This window comes from Podarcis bocagei (assembly GCF_964188305.1).
Source record: "Podarcis bocagei genome assembly, chromosome: 14".
NCBI lineage: Eukaryota > Metazoa > Chordata > Lepidosauria > Squamata > Lacertidae > Podarcis > Podarcis bocagei.
This window is the reverse complement of record NC_138139.1, coordinates 12,925,000-12,943,055: the sequence shown is the minus strand read 5'-3', so window position 1 is coordinate 12,943,055 and position 18,056 is coordinate 12,925,000. Positions and strand designations below refer to the sequence as shown.

Here is an 18,056-nt window from a genome sequence, read left to right as displayed (position 1 = left end):
CTTTCCAGAAGACAGCTCTGCGTGATTCTTTTCCAAGCTAGCTCCAACCTTGTGGACAGAAAACATTTCTTCCTTCTGCCTAGCTAATCCCCCTTATTTAATTTCCACATCTCCTTGCTTCTCAGACATGTTTTTTTAATAGGCAGTATCCTTGCAAGGAACCGCAAGCCAGAATCACCTGAAAGGAATCTTCCCACCTCAAGGAACCCAAGATGGAACCAAGTACAGTGGTACCTCGGGTGACAGATGCTTCAGGTTACAGACACTTCAGGTTACAGACTCCACTAACACAGAAATAGTACCTCGGGTTAAGAACTTTGCTTCAGGATGAGAACAGAAATCCTGCTCTGGCAGCACGGCGGCAGTGGGAGGTCCCGTTAGCTAAAGTGGTACCTCAGGTTAAGAACAGTTTCAGGTTAAGAACGGACCTCCAGAACGAATTAAGTTCTTAACCCAAGGTACCACTATATAGGTAGGATAACTCTGGGCCTTTCTGGCAAAGGAAGTCTGAAGGCCAGCTGGATCTGCATGGCAGGAAGCAGAAACAGATTCTTCCTAACTTTCAGAGATTCCACCACTCAAAACCATCACAGGGTCTTGGACCAGGCTTTGCCCATGTTGTCATAGATCAGAGGGACAAATCAAGGAACTGCTTCCTTTTGCTCCTCCTCCATCAAGAGAGGTAACTATTGCATGCCAGACCTCTTGCTCACCTACAGTTCTAACCAGGCCCAAACTATTTGCATGTGATACCTCCTCCGTTCCTGGTGTGCTGCAGTTTCCCTACAGATCTCCCAAGGGTCAACCTATATACAATATCTATCTGTATCTCTATTGGGAACTGTTTAAGCTTACAGTCAAGACAATGTGGTTTACATGGCCTATGTAATTTCTAAAAACACACCATTTTATTCCCCTGCATTTCTGTAACTCACACTTATTTCACACCATTTTATGTACCACAGTATTTTTCATCATAATAGTATACTGTGCTGTTCTCGCTAATCCCCCAAAGCGAGCAAGATAGTATCAGCATTAATTAGTTTCCACCCATTTCCTCAAATGAAGCAAAGTCATATTGTTGTTTATAAAGCAACTGTGCCTGTTGCAATAATGTCTGTTCTGGTTTATCGTTTCTAGTAAAGATACATACAAGGCATGCCCAAGGTAACATGGCATTATGGGATATTATCTGCTGACACAGGGGTGTGGAACCTCTGGTTTTAGGGCCGCCTGGCCCTCGCGATTCTCCCCTGAGCATATCCCTCACAAGCCCTGCTCCATCGCCTCTTTAAGCGCTTTAGCCTGTCTGGAATATGTCACAGAACTGTGATGCTGCTTCTTGCTTGACCAGATAGAGGGAGATGTCTTTCCGACTGCACAGCAGGCTTCATTCCAGCCATGCAAAGGGAAGTTTTGCATTAGTTCTTCACTCACTTTTGCCTCTGCCCACACTGACATGCAGACCCCACAAGGATGTCCATAAGGGAATGTGGCCAATCAATCATAAAATAAGCACCAGATGTTGAAAAAAAACTATGAAGCTGTCCAAAGCATCAATGCGACTCAAGTCACCATCACACCATGGCACCCTTTGTTCAGTCCCATCACGCCATTAACTTGTCCTTAATTGTGCACGGTGGGAAAGTCGCAGTGAGGAATGGTTGGCTATATTGGATATGGTTCCTATGTAATTAATGTTGTTCAAGGACTGGAAGGATGACCCAAGGCATGATTGATTGAGCAACAGAAGAAAGAATTGATCAAGTTAGCTATGGGAACCTGGGAGCAAATGGAACATTGGATTTGGAATTGATTAGATTGAAAATGAAATAACGATCAGTAGGAATAATATATTCAGAACGTCCAAGAATTGGCGTGATGCACCAAGGAGGAATCATAATGTAGGGCACACTAGAAGATGGCATTAAAAGGGAGAGTAAATAAAGAGGAGAGAGAATAAAATATTATGATCTCTGAGATATTAAGAGAAAATGGGGAGGGGGATAGAGAGGAGGATATTAAGAGCAAATGGGAGATACAAGCATTGCACAACAACCCCAATGCTTTTATAAAATGTTTAAGGACTATTTACAAAAATATTATAAGCTATATGAATGTTGAGAATTTGCTAAATGTTCTGGAAAAACATGCTTCAGTATTGAATTTGGTAAACGTTGAAAATTAAGTTAAGATCTTGAAATGTATAAAATATGGACCATATAACTAAATGAAAACACAAAAACATATGAAATAAGGTATTAATTTGCTGTTTATTTTTTTTGTAAAGAAAACAGGGGATGGGGGACGTGGGGAAGTCTGATCGATCATGAAAATGGATGTGAAAAAGTGAATCTTTTCCTTTTCTTCTTTTATAACTTCTTTTCTTTTCTGTAAAACTGCTTTTGATGTGCTATGGATGACATACCTTTCTTTTACCCTGGAAAAAAGCAATAAAAATTTTTTATTAAAAAAAAAAAAATGCTTTTATAAAATGTATTTCCAAGTTGGAATTAATAGCAGTATTTATTTATCTAATGTCCAGCTGACCTCTCAATCCTGAAGAATCATCCAACACAGCTTAGATAAAAATAATAATGCAACACAGAGGCTCCTTTGATGCCCCCCATGAGATAACAAATTCTCCCTTCCACACCCAAGACTGCAGGTCCTTTTAAGCATCCCAAAGCTGAGAGAGAGATGCAAGCTGTAACAGCTTGATGCCAGGAGGTGGGTGTTTGGGTCTTCTACTGCCACCTCTGACTCTCTGTCTCTCCTCTTGGACACTAAAAAGACCCACATCCCTGGGGCATAGGGAGTAAGGTGCACAGAGCCAGGAAACAGAAAAGCCGGGCAATAAGATTAATCAGCAAAGCGAGGTAGTGTAGCACTGATAGAGGAAGGATCATAGCTCAGTGGTAGCACCAGTCAGTGTTGACAACACTGAGCACAACTGACCAATAGTTTGGCTCTGTAGAAGAAAGCTCCCCGTGTTTCTGTGTTCTCATTGGTTCAGAAAATAAGCTGGAAGTAAAGGAGTCCCTAGTTGAGATCTCACTCAGCCATTGGTAATCTTAAGCATCCTACCACCTTAGCCCAGGTGGCCACTACAATTTCATTTGTAACAATGGTATAAGCTTTGCTCCTTGACAGGGGATTTGGTTTGATATTGTAACCTGCACTAAGCCTTTCTGATCAGACAGAAAAAAAGACCCAGTATGTAATCCTGAATAGGTGCATATCACTGGTTCTACGTGGACTAAAGACGAGCATTCTATCTTTAATGGTCACTGGGAATCTGGGCCTGAACATGGTGCAAATGGACACCGGAAGGTAAAACCCGACAATATAGCAACCCTGTGTTTATTTGCTATTCGTTTGTTTGTTTGTTTGATTGATTGATTTTGCATTTCATTGCAAGGTCCCACGAAGTTACAACATCGTAAGATACAATTTAAAAAACCAAACCAGATAAAACTGTGACAGTTATAAAACCAGCAAAATGGTTGCAAGTGGAACCAAACCATTAGCTGTCTTGCCTTGCTCTATCATTGCATTGTATGTTATCTGTGGCTATGGCATAAGCAAGTAACAAATTCCATCAAGAGCATATTGCAAATGGGAGGGAAGCTCTTTTGCTGCAAATGCATAATTGAACTGTTATTTCAAAAGGCTGAATATACTTTAACTATAAGTGACAGGGATTAAGCTCAGTTGGTAAAGCATAAGACTCTTGATCTCAGGGTTGTGGGTTCAAGCCTCACGTTGGGCAAAAGATTCATACATTGCAAGGGGTTGGACTAGATGGCCCTCACAGTCCCTTCCAACTCTCCAATTCTAGGATTCTATCATATAAATCCCCCTTTATGGATCACTGCCTTGCCATGGTGAAGGGGCTTGAATAACTCAGAGAAGCTATGAGCTATGTTGTGCAGGGCCACCCAAGATGGACAGGTCATAGTGGAGAGTTTTGACCAAACGTGATCCACCTGGAGCAGGAACCGGCAAGCCACTCCAGTATCCCTGCCAAGAAAACTCCATGGACAAAGACAACAGGTATATAAAAGTTATGACGCTGGAAGATGAGCCCCTCAGGTCGGAAGGCGCCCAACATGCTACTGAGGAAGAGCGGAGGGCAAGTACAAGTAGATTTAGAACTGATGAAGCGGCTGGGCCAAACCCAAAAGGTCACTCAGTTGTGGATATGCCTGGAAGCGAAAGGAAAGTCCAATGCTGTAAAGAAGCTACCAGCATGAGTTTGACCAAACTGCGGGAGGCAGTGGAAGACAGGAGTGCCTGGCGTGCTCTGGTCCATGGGGTCACGAAGAGTCGGACACATCTAAACGACTAAACAACAACAATCATATAAATAATGCAGTCTACTACTGAGCTAGGACCCAAGGTGCATGCTCTAAGAATGTTTTAAGGAAACATCTGAAAAGATTGTATATGACAGCCTTTTTTAACCTGGTGTTTCCCCGATGGTGTTGGGGCTCCAGTTCCTATCCTCATTGACCTCTGGTCACCACCTTTAGAAGTTCAGGACATGGCAGCCCAAGAGAGGACATTCTTTGTGGCAGCCCCTTCACCACAGAAGGCACCTTCACTGTGCAGTTTCTGCCCTAAGATGAAGACACAGCTCTTTACCCAATCCTGTAAAAACTATATATTAGAGCCCACCATACTCACTGGACAGTAATTGATTTTGGGTTGGGGTTAGGATTAGTTTTCCATCATGATGACAGGTGGGAAAGAAATCTAAATAATCAACAATAACAACAAAATATCCCATTTACTTACTACATGGGAATTTAAAGATTATTATCTTGCCCACAAGAACAGGCTGAAAACAACAAGCTGTTGCACTTGTGGAGAAGCTATTCTACCAGGGAACCAGGCAGAGGGCCTTCTCGGTAGTGGCGCCCTCCCTGTGGAATGCCCTCCCACCAGATGTCAAAGCGAACAACAACTACCAGACTTTTAGAAGACGTCTGAAGGCAGCCCTGTTTAGGGAAGCTTTTAATGTTTGATGTATCATAGTATTTTAATATTCTTTTGGAAGCCGCCCAGAGTGGCTGGGGAAACCCAGCCAGATGGGCAGGGTATAAATAATAAATTATTATTATTATTATTATTATTATTATTATTATTATTATTATTACCCTGGGGACAGAAGTATCTGTCAATTTTGGTTCTATTTTTTTCAATTTTAAATTCAGTTTTCCACATTTTGCAGCAATTTGCATTAAAAAGTCCTCGTGAAAATTCACCAGCATTTCAGTGCGAATTGCTCTTAATAGTCATGTTTTGTAGACAGCTTTGACTGATGCACATGCTTTTGCAAATGATGTTCCATAACATAATGGACTTTTGTGTGTCCTTTTCACCAATATATTCATTTTTATGGACGACTACCCTTAAGTTGGGGACGCAGGTGGCGCTGTGGGTTAAACCACAGAGCCTAGGACTTGCTGATCAGAAGGTCAGTGGTTCGAATCCCCGTGACGGGGTGAGCTCCTGTTGCTCGGTCCCTGCTCCTGCCAACCTAGCAGTTCGAAAGCACGTCAAGGTGCAAGTAGATAAATAGGTACCGCTCCAGTGGGAAGGTAAACGGCGTTTCTGTGTGCTACTCTGGTTTGCCAGAAGCGGCTTAGTCATGCTGGCCACATGACCCGGAAGCTGTACGCCAGCTCCCTCGGCCAATAAAGCGAGATGAGCGCCACAACCCCAGAGTCGGCCACGGCTGGACCTAATGGCCAGGGGTCCCTTTACCCTTTACCCTTAAGTTATGCACCTCTGTAAACAGTGATTGGAGAACTGCATCGCAAAATTCAGATAAAGTGCAAATTTTGAAGGACAGCTGTGCTTCTGTTTCACATATTGTTTTGGGAAGTATGAATTTGACAGATTTGGCTTTTTATGTGTACTGAATCAAATTTCTCCATCAATCCTCCTATTGCCAGGCATGCAGATATTGTTCGCACTGTATAGTGCTACCCAGCGGGACCTTTAGATCAGAAGGATTATGTTTTACACAAATAAAAGCAGATGATGATGATTATTTTAAGAATACCTGCAAGTTAAAACGAAGCATTAAATAAATTGCTTTAACAATCTATTTCATAAAGAATTCTACCACCTTTGCAATCCTGGCAACCGGCTCACTTAAATTTTTCTCAGATGCCCTTGAAAATCAGCACCTCGCTGGATTTTGCAAGGTCAAAAGAAACAGTCAGCTTTCTCATTTAGTTAATCCCGACCTCTCTTTGTGTATGTGACATGCCCTCTGCTCTTAAGCAGATTTAATCGGCACCAGAGCTCTTCCTCCACGCCCTGGTGCAACAGTCTCGGCATGCTCAACAGAAAGCTTCCAGACCCGAACTGCCTGGAAATGAATGCAAGGTTTGCTCACATTCATTTTCTTATTACTCTGACCTCTGATTCAAGGTTGCTAGTGTCTGGGGAGGAGAGAGGAGGAGAGATTTTGTGTTTGGTTTGCTTATATTAACCAGTACCATGGGTTGCATCCAATACTAGTCCTACTCAAGAGTAGACCCACTGAACTTAATACGCATGAATAACACAGACCCATTAATTTCAACTTAACCCTGTATTTATATAAATAAGAATGGAGACCAGGTCTAGCTTTGGCTGATTGGCATCCCATGCCCTTTTAAATGTGTTGTGGGAGGGTGAAGGATTATTGATTTTGTACTTATTTTTATTATGTATTTTGTGTGTGTTTTTAATATTGTAATATTATATTGCAAACCACCCTAAGATCTACAGATGAAGGGTAGTATTTCAATTTAAATAAATAAATTGCTTTGCCCATAGGCTGAAAGGGAGGGTGTGTCAGAAGGAAAATGAATTTATATTGATTTATATATCCTAGCAATTTTGTCTCAATGAAACATTTTTTTAGGCAACTGTGTATTTTTGAAGTTTTTTGAAGTTGCCTGCTGCTGCTGCTTCAGTTTTTTGTACCCCACTCAGAGATATTTTTTTTAATATACTAAGCAGTAAAGAAATTAAATAATCAATGAATCATCCTCAGTCACCCAAAAGTCTCTTGCCCAGTGTGTTTCAGCTGCTTCCCAAAACACCTGTGGGACATTACATCTCTTACTTCCCTCATACCCCTTCTCAAAACCCAACATTTCTATGAAAAGTTAGCACCAGCCCTTAGTTCAGCCTTTCTCAACCTGTGGGTTCCCAGATGTTGTTGAACTACAACTCCCATCACTCCTAGCTAGCAAGGCCAGAACTCGGGGATGATGGGAGTTGTAGTCCAACAACATCTGGGAACCCACAGGTTGAGAACCGCTGCCTTAGTTCCTTCAATCTACTATAGGCTCGGATCACCTCCACAAACAGTAATATAACATCGTCTAACATTGTCATCGTCTAACATTGTGTATGCCATCAAATGCCAACAGTGTCCTTCAGCTCTCTATATTGGACAAACAGGCCAAACCTTACGCCAAAGAATAAACGGACATAAATCTGACATCAAGAATCACAAAACAGAGAAACCAGTAGGAGAACACTTCAATCCCCCAGGACATTCTATACAAGATCTCAAAGTAGCTGTTTTACTACAAAGGAATTTCAGAAATAGACTGGAAAGAGAAGCTGCTGAATTGCAACTCATTACCAAACTTAAAACCATGGAGAGACCTGGTATGAACAAAGACATTGGATTCTTATCTCATTATACATGACTAAGCCATTTCTCACCTTCTCAACCCTTGCCTTTTCCTGTAAGACCTATTGCAGTCGTTAAGAGTCGTCAACAGGCTCATCTCAGCTATCTGCCAATCTCCTATTCCCACCACCCTTCTGAGTAATACCCCTCCCCACCTTCTCACTATATAGAAGGATCTGGCAACTTCTGTTTCAGTGTATCTGAAGAAGTGTGCATGCACACGAAAGCTCATACCAAGAACTAACTTAGTTGGTCTTTAAGGTGCTACTGGAAGGAATTTTTTTATTTTGACTATGGCAGACCAACACGGCTACCTATCTGTAACAGTAATATAACAGTCATGGTTTCTCTCCCAAGAATCCTGGTAACTAGTTTGTCAAGGGCGCAGGCAACTGTAGCTGTGTGAGGGGTCTCCCAAAAACTCTCAGCTCCCTTAACCAATTATAGTTCCCGGGACACTTCTGACAAAACCATAAGCATTAAAAGTGATACAACAGTGCTTTAAATGTATGGTGCAGATGAGGCCAAAGTCACTGGGTGAGTCCATCAGTCCAGGCAGGAACAGAAACAAGCATATATTGCTTCTCTATCTAATCCCTCCCAATATTTCCTTTGTGCTGAATTTCAGGTTGTAAACTCTTTAGGGCAAGGACTCTGCAAAGCACTACACACAGTGGCAGAGGTGGTTTGTTCGTTTGTTTTTGTTTTTTGCAAAAAAAAAAAATCACCCCAGAAATCTGCCTCCAGTGATCTGTGTAAGGTCGTGAGTTTAGACAAGAGCTGGGAGCTGAGCGGTGGGAGAAATGGCAAGGTGGTATGAAGGCAGACTGCTGGAGACTATGGAGTGTGTGACGTACATGGGTGCATCACCGAGCTGCCACCGTCGCGGCAAGATCAAACACAAGAAAAGATTCCCGTCCCTTTTGCACATTTGTGACATTTGTGCATTTCGCACAATTTGTGCATTTTTTTTCACCCTTCCTCCCTGCCTCACCCTTACTCTGGATGCTTCCGAATACTTACTGTAGGTCATGTAAAATGTATTAGTTTCCAATGTGGCTACTGTGGTAAAATGATTTTTTGGGGGGGCAGGGTTGGGGCAGAGATACAGTTCATGCCAAGGGCTGCCAAGGACACAGCAGTCTCTCCAGTTATGGCTCTGATACCATACAAGTATGCAAGCTGACCAGCTTACATTGGGCCAGTCACAGTCCTTCATACTAATCTCCCTTACAGGGTTGCTGTGAGGATAAAATGGCAATGGGGAGAAGCATCCTTGAACTTCTTGGAGCAAAAGTGGGACATAAAGAATAATAAGTAAACAGCCTCAATGGGGTTTACATCCAAGTAAAGTTTGACCAGGGATTCCAGCCTCTGCTATTAAGATATAAGAGACAGAATTGGCTTTATTTTTAGTTCCAGGTATGAGAACCAGGCTATTCATCAAGAAAGAAGAAGCTTAGGAAATTCTCACGGACTGTAGTGGTTCAAGTGTTGGATTGGAGCCAACAAGCTCTACTGAGAATTGAAATGCAGCGCAGCTGCCATCCTATTTACCTGGGAGTAAGCCTCAATGGCCACCTCACAAGAAGAGAAGGCTCCCTGGAAAAGACCCTGATGTTGAGAAAGATGGAGGGCACAAGGAGAAGGGGATGACAGAGGACGAGATGGTTGGACGGTGTTCTCGAAGCTACAAACATGAGTCTGACCAAACTGCGGGAGGCAGTGGAAGACAGGAGTGCCTGGCGTGCTCTGGTCCATGGGGTCACGAAGAGTCAGACACGACTAAACGACTAAATAACAACAACAAAGCCTCAATGGACCCAATGGCTTACTTCAAAATAGACATATATAGGTCTACACTGTGAAGCATTTTGAACCCTGATGCACTTTCTTAGCCTTGCCCACCTTGCAGGTTGATGCAAGGATAAAATGGTTGGGTGGGGGAACAAGGAGTGGTTTTATTATTATTATTACAATAAAATGTAACAATAAAGAAATATAGTGAGGTACTTATGGAGGCATACATTGTTCTCCACTTTCCATCCTCACAAGAACCCAACAAATTAGGTTAGGCTGTGAGACTATGAATGCCTCATGATTTCCCAGTGAGCTTCATGGCTGAGCAGGGTTTGAATCACACGGCCTCCCAGATCCCAATCCAACAGACTAACTACTATATCACATTGGCCCAGGGTGAAATCGACAACTTCCTTGCTATCCACAAAAGCAGGCTGTGTTTCATAATATGTCCCAGGGAAAGCAGGAAGAAGAGATTATTCACAGGCTTACCTGCTTGAATTGTGCAATGGTTTGTTTGTTTTTAAGTGTCAATTGACCATATGAATAGCAGAACATGTGATTGCCTGGGATCTGCTAATTATCTCAGTGATTTCAATTGGGAGCAGACAACATAATGGCCAAAAAAATGAACACTTTTGCGTATATAATTTAATAAGTAATAAAACTATCTCCTGCCCAAATCCTTTATGGATTGGCAATTTGTAACCTGTCAATCTCGCCATGGCTGCTAGATAATGAAAGTCAACAATGGTTCCTTTCTTCAAACAGAAGCACAAATCCAGTAACTGTTTCAGCAAAGGCACTTTTCCTGCTCTCAACATGAGAACACTGTCAGAGTTAAGGCAGAAATCCTAAACACACGTTCTAGACACAGAGCAGCTTATTTCTGAGGAAACATGCATAGGATATCATGGTAAGATCTGGGAGCCGAGTTCAAATCTCTCTTCAGCCACGAAATCACTAGGTGGCCCTCATGCCAGTCACTATTCTCTCAGGTTCAGACACTGTCCCCCATCCTGATATCTGAAGGGAACAACATTGGCTGAAATTGCAGGGCAAAAACGATAACAAAAGTGCTTCAGAACCCTGAAGTGCACAGCTATAGATGGTGTGAGAACATTCAATTCTGCAATGCTTCTAAAGCAAAGCAGGTATTATATATATATCCAACAAGTGCCTTGATAGAACATGAAAGTAGAGACCTACTGGATCAGACCAGCATATTGTATTCCAGAGTGGCTAGCTAGATACCTTCAGGGACCCCACAAACAGAGCCCTTAAGGCAAAATCTCTTTCACATCCCTCTCTTTCACCCCTCGGAGCACACAACTGGCATACCATACAGGGGCACAATGCATATGTGCAAGTGCCAGGGGCCTCAGACCTAGTTGTCAAGCATAGCCCTTCATCAGGGGCATAGGAGTTGGCCAGGTTGACTTCCGCCAACAATGCAGACCAGCGGGGGGGGGGGGGGGAATTGTGCTTCTCCACCTTGGCTTGGAGTGTCTAGGAGCCCGCCTGCTCACTCCCTTGGCTGCTGCTCCAATTCTTTGGGTGGCTGGTTGAAAGGATGTGGGGAGAGGCACTGAAAATATTGTTTGCTGTTTTGCTGCAGCAGACTAACAGAAGTCGAGCACACTGTGACTCTGACCTCATCTGCACTTTCCATTTCAAGTCTTATACCACTTATATACCACCTGACAAAAAATTCTGGGAACTGTAGGTTGTTAACGGTGCCAAGAGTTATTCGGAGAACCCCATTCCCCTCACAGAGTTACAGTTCCCAAAGTATTTTAACAACCAATCCTTCTTTTTAAGGATCAAGGAGATGTCCTTGCAAAGGTTGCAAGGGACATGGGGACACCAATTCAGCTCCTTCCCAAATGCTCTGTCCTTCATGCCTCTTTATCTGGCCTTAGAAACTCTCTCCAGGACACATTCCGCCCCCAGCCAAATCCTCCTTCCAGAGGCCATGCCCCTCACCCGCCTTGATTCATGTGCTTGTGAAATGGTTGGGGGGTGGGTTTGCCAAGTTAGAAAGTATCCTTGAATTCTGATCACAACTCTTGCTTGCCTGGATGGCAGATGGAGCAGGACATGTGAGGATGCTTAGAAACAATTCTACGGTATGAACACAATGTTTATATTTATCACTCCACCTCCTTTGGCCTCTGGCTCTGCTCTCTACTGGGAAGTGGCTACAAAAGCTTGCCCAGGAAAGAGTGCAGCCACTGGACTCGGAAAGGTTCTGGAACAGAGGTTCCAGATAGCCTCTGAAGAACCTTGATAAAGTTGATAAAGATGTGATCCTGTGCAATTAAAGCTGCTTCTGTACTATACACTTAAAAGCAGCACCATGCCAGTTCAAACATTCCTGGCTTTCCCCAAAGAATCCTGGGAGCTGTCATTATTTAAGGTGCTGAGAGTTGTTAAAAGGACCCCTGACCATCGTGACCGACTCTGGGGTTGTGCGCTCATCTTGCTCTATAGGCCGAGGGAGCCGGTGTTTGTCCGCAGACAGCTTCCGAGTCATGTGGCCAGCATGACTAAGCCGCTTCTGGAGAACCAGAGCAGCACACGGAAACGCCATTTACCTTCCCGCCGGAGTGGTACCTATTTATCTACTTGCACTTTGAGGTGCTTTCGAACTGCTGGGTTGGCAGGAGCAGGGACCGAGCAATGGGAGCTCACCCCGTCATGGGGATTCGAACCGCCGACCTTCTGATCAGCAAGTCCTAGGCTCTGTGGTTTAACCCACAGCACCACCTGCATCCCTGAGAGTTGTTGGGATACCCCTATTAGCTTCACAGAGCTACTATTCCTGGAGCTCCTTAAAAAGAAGGATTGGTTGTTAAAACACTTTGGGAACTGTAACTCTGCCAGGGGAATGGGGGTCTCCAAATAACTCTTGGCACCGCTAACAACCTACAGTTCCCAGAATTCTTTGTCAGGTGTCAAGGAGGAGCCATGGCTGTTTAAAGTGGTATAAGATTGCTTGAAATGGAAAGGGCAGATGAGGTTAGAGTCACAGTGTGCTCGACTTTTGTTAGTCTGCTGCTGCGCAACAGCAAACTATATTTTCATTTCATTTCACTTTTAATTTGTATCCCGCCTTTCTATATTACTATACACAAGGCAGTTTACAAGCTGAAGAAACAACAAAAAAGACAGCAAAGATCACACACCTGATAACAATCTGATCCAATACAGTAAATCTTAATAAAAATTTAACTTTTAAATAAACAACTTGTATCAAAGAAAGCGATATTCAGCAATCCATTAGAATAGTAAACAGTAAAATAAAATATCAGCAAACTATAAACAGTATACAATTACAAAAAACAATTGCTAAACTATAATCAATAAAAATAGCAACCAGTCGCAATGCATAAAATACCACAAAGCATGGAAAACCATCTAAAAGGATCAAATTGAGAAACAGGGACACAAAATTTATAAAATCATTTTTTAAAAAATATCCCTGAACTCTGCTTCTCTTTTCACAACTGTTTCTGCTGTTCTCAGAGTCATGGTCTGGGAAAGACTCCTAGGGCTGGAGGGTGGGGCAAAACAGGTGGGAAAATCCACTGCCTGATGGCCAGCAAAGTCTCTCTCCTCTCACAGTTCTTCATCTGGAAACATCTCTCTTATGAAAACTCCTAGGGCCAAATTTCTTCCAGTTCAGTCTAACTGATGTACAGAATTTCTTCATTTTCACAAGACAAGTCGAAAGCATTCAACCTGGGTGTAAGTTTTCACAGACTATCCCAATGGAAGTTACTGCCACTGACCTGTCCAATGCATTCATTCAGTGGTGCTCACTCCCTAGCCTCTTTCATAAGTTGGGCCAACCACCTTTTACAGCTGCCTAAGCTAGCTGCCATCACATCATCTATAAACCCATTACAAATGACTTTCACCTGCCCAGATCTACTGCCAATCAATTTGGACAACCACTCAGCATTCTAGTATCAGGAGAGAGGGGCGGAATGTCTCTCTATCCACTTTTCCCAAGAAGAAGAAGAAGAAGAAGAAGAAGAAGAAGAAGAAGAAGAAGAGGAGTTTGGATTTGATATCCCGCCTTTCACTCCCCTTCAGGAGTCTCAAAGCGGCTAACATTCTCCTTTCCCTTCCTCCCCCACAACAAACACTCTGTGAGGTGAGTGGGGCTGAGAGACTTCAAGAAGTGTGACTGGTCCAAGGTCACCCAGCAGCTGCATGTGGAGGAGCGGAGACGCGAACCCGGTTCCCCAGATTACGAGACTACCGCTCTTAACCACTACACCACACTGGAGACGCATCATTTTATAAGCCTCTACATGTCTTTCTGTGCAATGCAATCCTAAACTCATCTACACAGAAGTACAACTCACTGAGTCCCGTTGTTATGATATCCTTATCAGTATGCACTGAGCTGCAGTTTTTGCAGTGGAATCAACTGGGGTGTGTGTGGAATAATATCTACTGAGTTCAATGGGAATTTCTCCAAGGGAAAAGGATTGTAGCAACCTAACATATACATAAATATGTCTGCAATGACTGGATTTAAGTAAAACAAATACTTTCTTTAAAATGTAGTTTATAACACAAGTACTAAGCACTGTTAGTTGACAAGTCTAAACATTTTGATCAGCTGCAGCTACACCACATTCTCGAAAGATGTACAGAATTTGCTGACTGAATTTTCCTATTTTAAAAAGAGAGAGAGAGACAACAAACAGAATTAAAAGCTAGAAAAGTCCATTTTGCATTTAAAGCTGGAAATTCGGAAATCAAAAGGTCATTCAGGCTGGATAGCCATATGCATTTATGTCCCAGTTTCTCTCCTAATCAAAATCCACTTGAAAAAGAATCCGTGTTATTGTTACATTCAAGCAGTACGAATGCAGGGCCCAGACAGACACCGAAAGAAGATCAATAGCAAGTCAACCAAACGCTGTGATTTTAAAGTAAGAATGGCAGTGAAAATGGAAACCACCCAAATGCATATGATTTCTAACCAGTTTTAAGCGGTACTCAGCTTGGACGGTTAAGAAATCAGAGGATTTAGATAACCAGTAAAGGGCGATAGTAGGGGAGGTGTTAGAGAACAGCCACCACAAAAGAATCAAAGTGTGCATACATGCAAGCTTTGAAAAAAATAAAATAAAAGAAGCTTTAACTCCTGTGAAATACTTCAAAAGGTATGGCGAACACCCAAAAGACTAAACACATTCATTATGGCATCAGCATTCATGGACTAGAATCTACTTCACCAACCCTACAGAAAGGCTTCTGCCAACATAAATCGCTTGGGTCTTTAAGGTGCTACAACAAAAATGAACAAAATCACCCCTCTGTGAATTGTAATGTATTTATTTCCCATGTTAAGGGCAACCTCCAGCGGTGTTATCCTCCCACCGCCATTCTCCGTATAAAGTTAACAGCTCACTTGCAGCCACACACACCCACAAGCTAAATTTCCCCTTTGAAATCAAGCTGGGACTTTCAACAGAGATGTTCTGATGTACTGCATCTCCCTAGGGAGAAAGGCTGGCTTAGGAACTCTCCGCCTCAGTAGACCAGAGAGCTTAGCAACTCCATCCACAACTGTCAAACTCAAAAAATATATATGTCCCAGAAGGGCCATTTGGTTGGATTGGAAGTCCTGTGGCAGTCACAGACACTGTCACTTTGTGCAGACATGCTGGGTTGCGTAATCATTTCTGCAATATTTTGGTCCAATACCATGTTCGGCTGAATACAAAAGCAAAGTAACAGGCAATAGAATTGTGGGTTAGCAGCAAGGGAACACTGTCCAATGGGTGTTCTCAGTCACACCCTATTTGGAATGGTTGAACATGTGATGCAAAGGCAGTATTGATTATGTCTGAACTATGAGCTTCTCTCCCTTTAAGCTTTGGGGGGATGGGGGCAGCCGGGGGGGGGGGAGGGAAGAGACCTTTAACAGCCCATCTCCAGGGTTCTTCGAAGGGATGGGGAATGTGAGAAGTGAAAACCACCAGAGGAGGTGGGGAAGGAGGGGGTGGCGTGCAGGAAGAAGAGAGAATAAGAATTCTTCAGCCTATCAACCATAGAGCTGCCGAGTACCCAGCTGGGAGAGTAATTGGAAAGTGGAAACATCCTTAAAAGAATTGCAAGAAAGGAGGAAGAAAGCACAGAAGATTTATTAGAAGGAACTGCCAGGCTGAAAACAGTGCACAGACATGGGAGGCAGCATTAAGGAGGGTGGAGGTTTTTGTAATTAGAGATGCTATAAAATGTGCAAAAACAAAAATAAAAACAAAAAACCCCACCTCGCCCCCCCACAAGCAGAGACACTTCGTTTTCTTCCCTCCCCACTTAAAAATAAGCCGGAAGTTTCCCCACTATGAGTCAATTACTAGCAGATATTATTATGGTATATACTATGCAACGTGTTCTATATGCAGCGTCCTATAGTTTCCAGATGCAGCGGAGAGGAAGGGAAGGTTGAGAAGCCACAGCGACCCCCCCCCTCCCTCCCTCTCCACGCAAGATGCACAAATCATGGCTGGTAAAGTCTGGAAAGGAGACAAAACGTCTCCCGACAGCTTCTTGGAAGGGCAAGAACAACACGGCTGCGAAAAGAGAGAGTGAAACAATCACAAAGGAGAAAAGAAATGGGGCGGGGGCGAGGGGGGGTCGCGCTGAGGAAAGAACCGAGGGATTTTTTGGGGGGAGGGGGGTTCATCTTATTAAAATCGCGCGTGGCTCGTTCAGTTTTGCGGCAAATGGGACCGAAGCTTACGCGGGAGCTAGTCCCATCGGACTTACTTCCGAGTAGACCCGGGCGAGCTCGTCTGGATATGGAGACGCCGCCCAGCCCGAGTCCGGCGTAAAAACACTTTGGCCCTCTTCGAAGAGGGCGGCTGCGTCGCGTTTAGAGAAGACGCCCCCCCCCCCCGCCGGCCCCTGTCCAAACGCTTCTAGCGAGCATTCCCACGTAAGAATAGACCCAGGTGCCAACCCGCCGCCGGCCACACCCACAGCGCTGCCTCACCGGCTGGCCAAGTCCGCCTGGAAGCCCCGACGGCAGCGAGGGAAGGGAAGCAGCGGCAGCCGCGACGGGGAGCCGGCCTCGCTCTCGCTCCGCTCCCCGCGTCTTTAGGTCGTTTTCCCCGACCGCCCGGCGAGGTCTGTCTCCGCTGGCGGCGAAGAGGCTCTCCGCCCGCGCCAAACTCCCCTCGCGGTTTCACTTCAGCCGAGCCCGCCTCCTCGGCCCTCCCACAGCCATTCGCGGCTGCCTGGCGGCTCCCGACGAGGAGGGAGGCAGGCAGGCGAGCGGGCGCGTGCGCGGGCAGGAGACCCCAACCTCTCATGCGCTTTCCCTCGCCTGCCCGCCCGCGCGCTCCTAAGGTTGCGCGAGTTAGGCGCGCGTCAAGCTCTGGACGCCGGTGGACTCGATTCGGATCCGGCTGCGAAACGTGCGCGAGAGAGACACCCACACACGAACATACGCAGTGAGGGGCGATTTAAGGTCCTCTTCCTACAGCTGTGGGGGACGCGTGGCCCTCCAGACATCGGAATGCTGCAATATGCTGAGCATTGGTCATAAAAGGTAACCCTAGAATTGTAAGGTTGGAAGGGATCTCGAGGACCACCAATCCAGTGGTCCCCAACCTTTTTTTGGCCATACTCCACCTAGTAAAGGTAAAGGGACCCCTGACCATTAGGTCCAGTCGTGGCCAACTCTGGGGTTGCGGCGCTCATCTTGCTTTACTGGCCGAGGGAGCCGGCCTACAGCTTCCGGGTCATGTGGCCAGTATGACAAAGCCGCCTCTGGCGAACCAGAGCAGTGCACGGAAACGCCGTTTACCTTCCCGCTGGAGCGGTACCTATTTATCTACTTGCACTTTGATGTGCTTTCGAACTGCTAGGTTGGCAGGAGCAGGGACTGAGCAACGGGAGCTCACCCTGTCACAAGGATTTGAACCGCCGACCTTCCGATCAGCAAGTCCTAGGCTCTGTGGTTTAACCCACAGCGCCACTATTATGCTCCACCTAAGCATCTCTAAAATCCTGATTTCCCACCCCTACCCCCATCTCATTCTTATTATTCAAAAAGTGAACTCCTATTCCTGTGAAGGAAGCCTAAAAGGCCAGTACAAGCTTCCAAATTGCTCCCTTTAAAAATCAAATCGCCTCCGTGGGGTGTGTGCCCCACATTCAGAACCACGGATCTAGTCCAACCCCCTGCAATGCGGGAATATGTAGCTGTCCCATATGGGGATCGAACCTGCAACCTTGGCATCATCAGCACCATGAGCTGTCCAGGGATCCATCTAGGCAGGAATCTCTCTCACCTGGGAGCTCCTGTGTGCAAAACAGAAGCTCTAACCCCGAGCCAAGTCCCTTCAAAGTGAACTGACTTAATTTGTGCCTCCCAGGCTGATGCTTGCGAGGTGGGTGTTTTGCCAGTGAGCCATGACTCGTTCCTATGTCTACTACCATTGTTGGCCATTGGCTATGTTGGCTGGGGCTGATGGGACCCAGCCATGGGCAAAGTTAGGGGTCCCTACAGGCA

The 18,056-nt window shown here is 44.8% G+C and overlaps 1 protein-coding gene across 1 annotated transcript in view; it reads right to left on the bottom strand.

Annotated features, from left to right (window-relative positions):
• SEMA6D (semaphorin 6D) overlaps positions 1-16,776 on the bottom strand; it is a 430,059-nt gene extending 413,283 nt beyond the window's left edge. The window contains exon 1 of the mRNA XM_081170001.1: positions 16,533-16,776. The gene's annotated coding sequence lies outside the window, so the exon portion shown is untranslated. The remainder of the gene's footprint in view (positions 1-16,532) is intronic.
• Between the last annotated feature and the right edge of the window lie 1,280 nt (positions 16,777-18,056).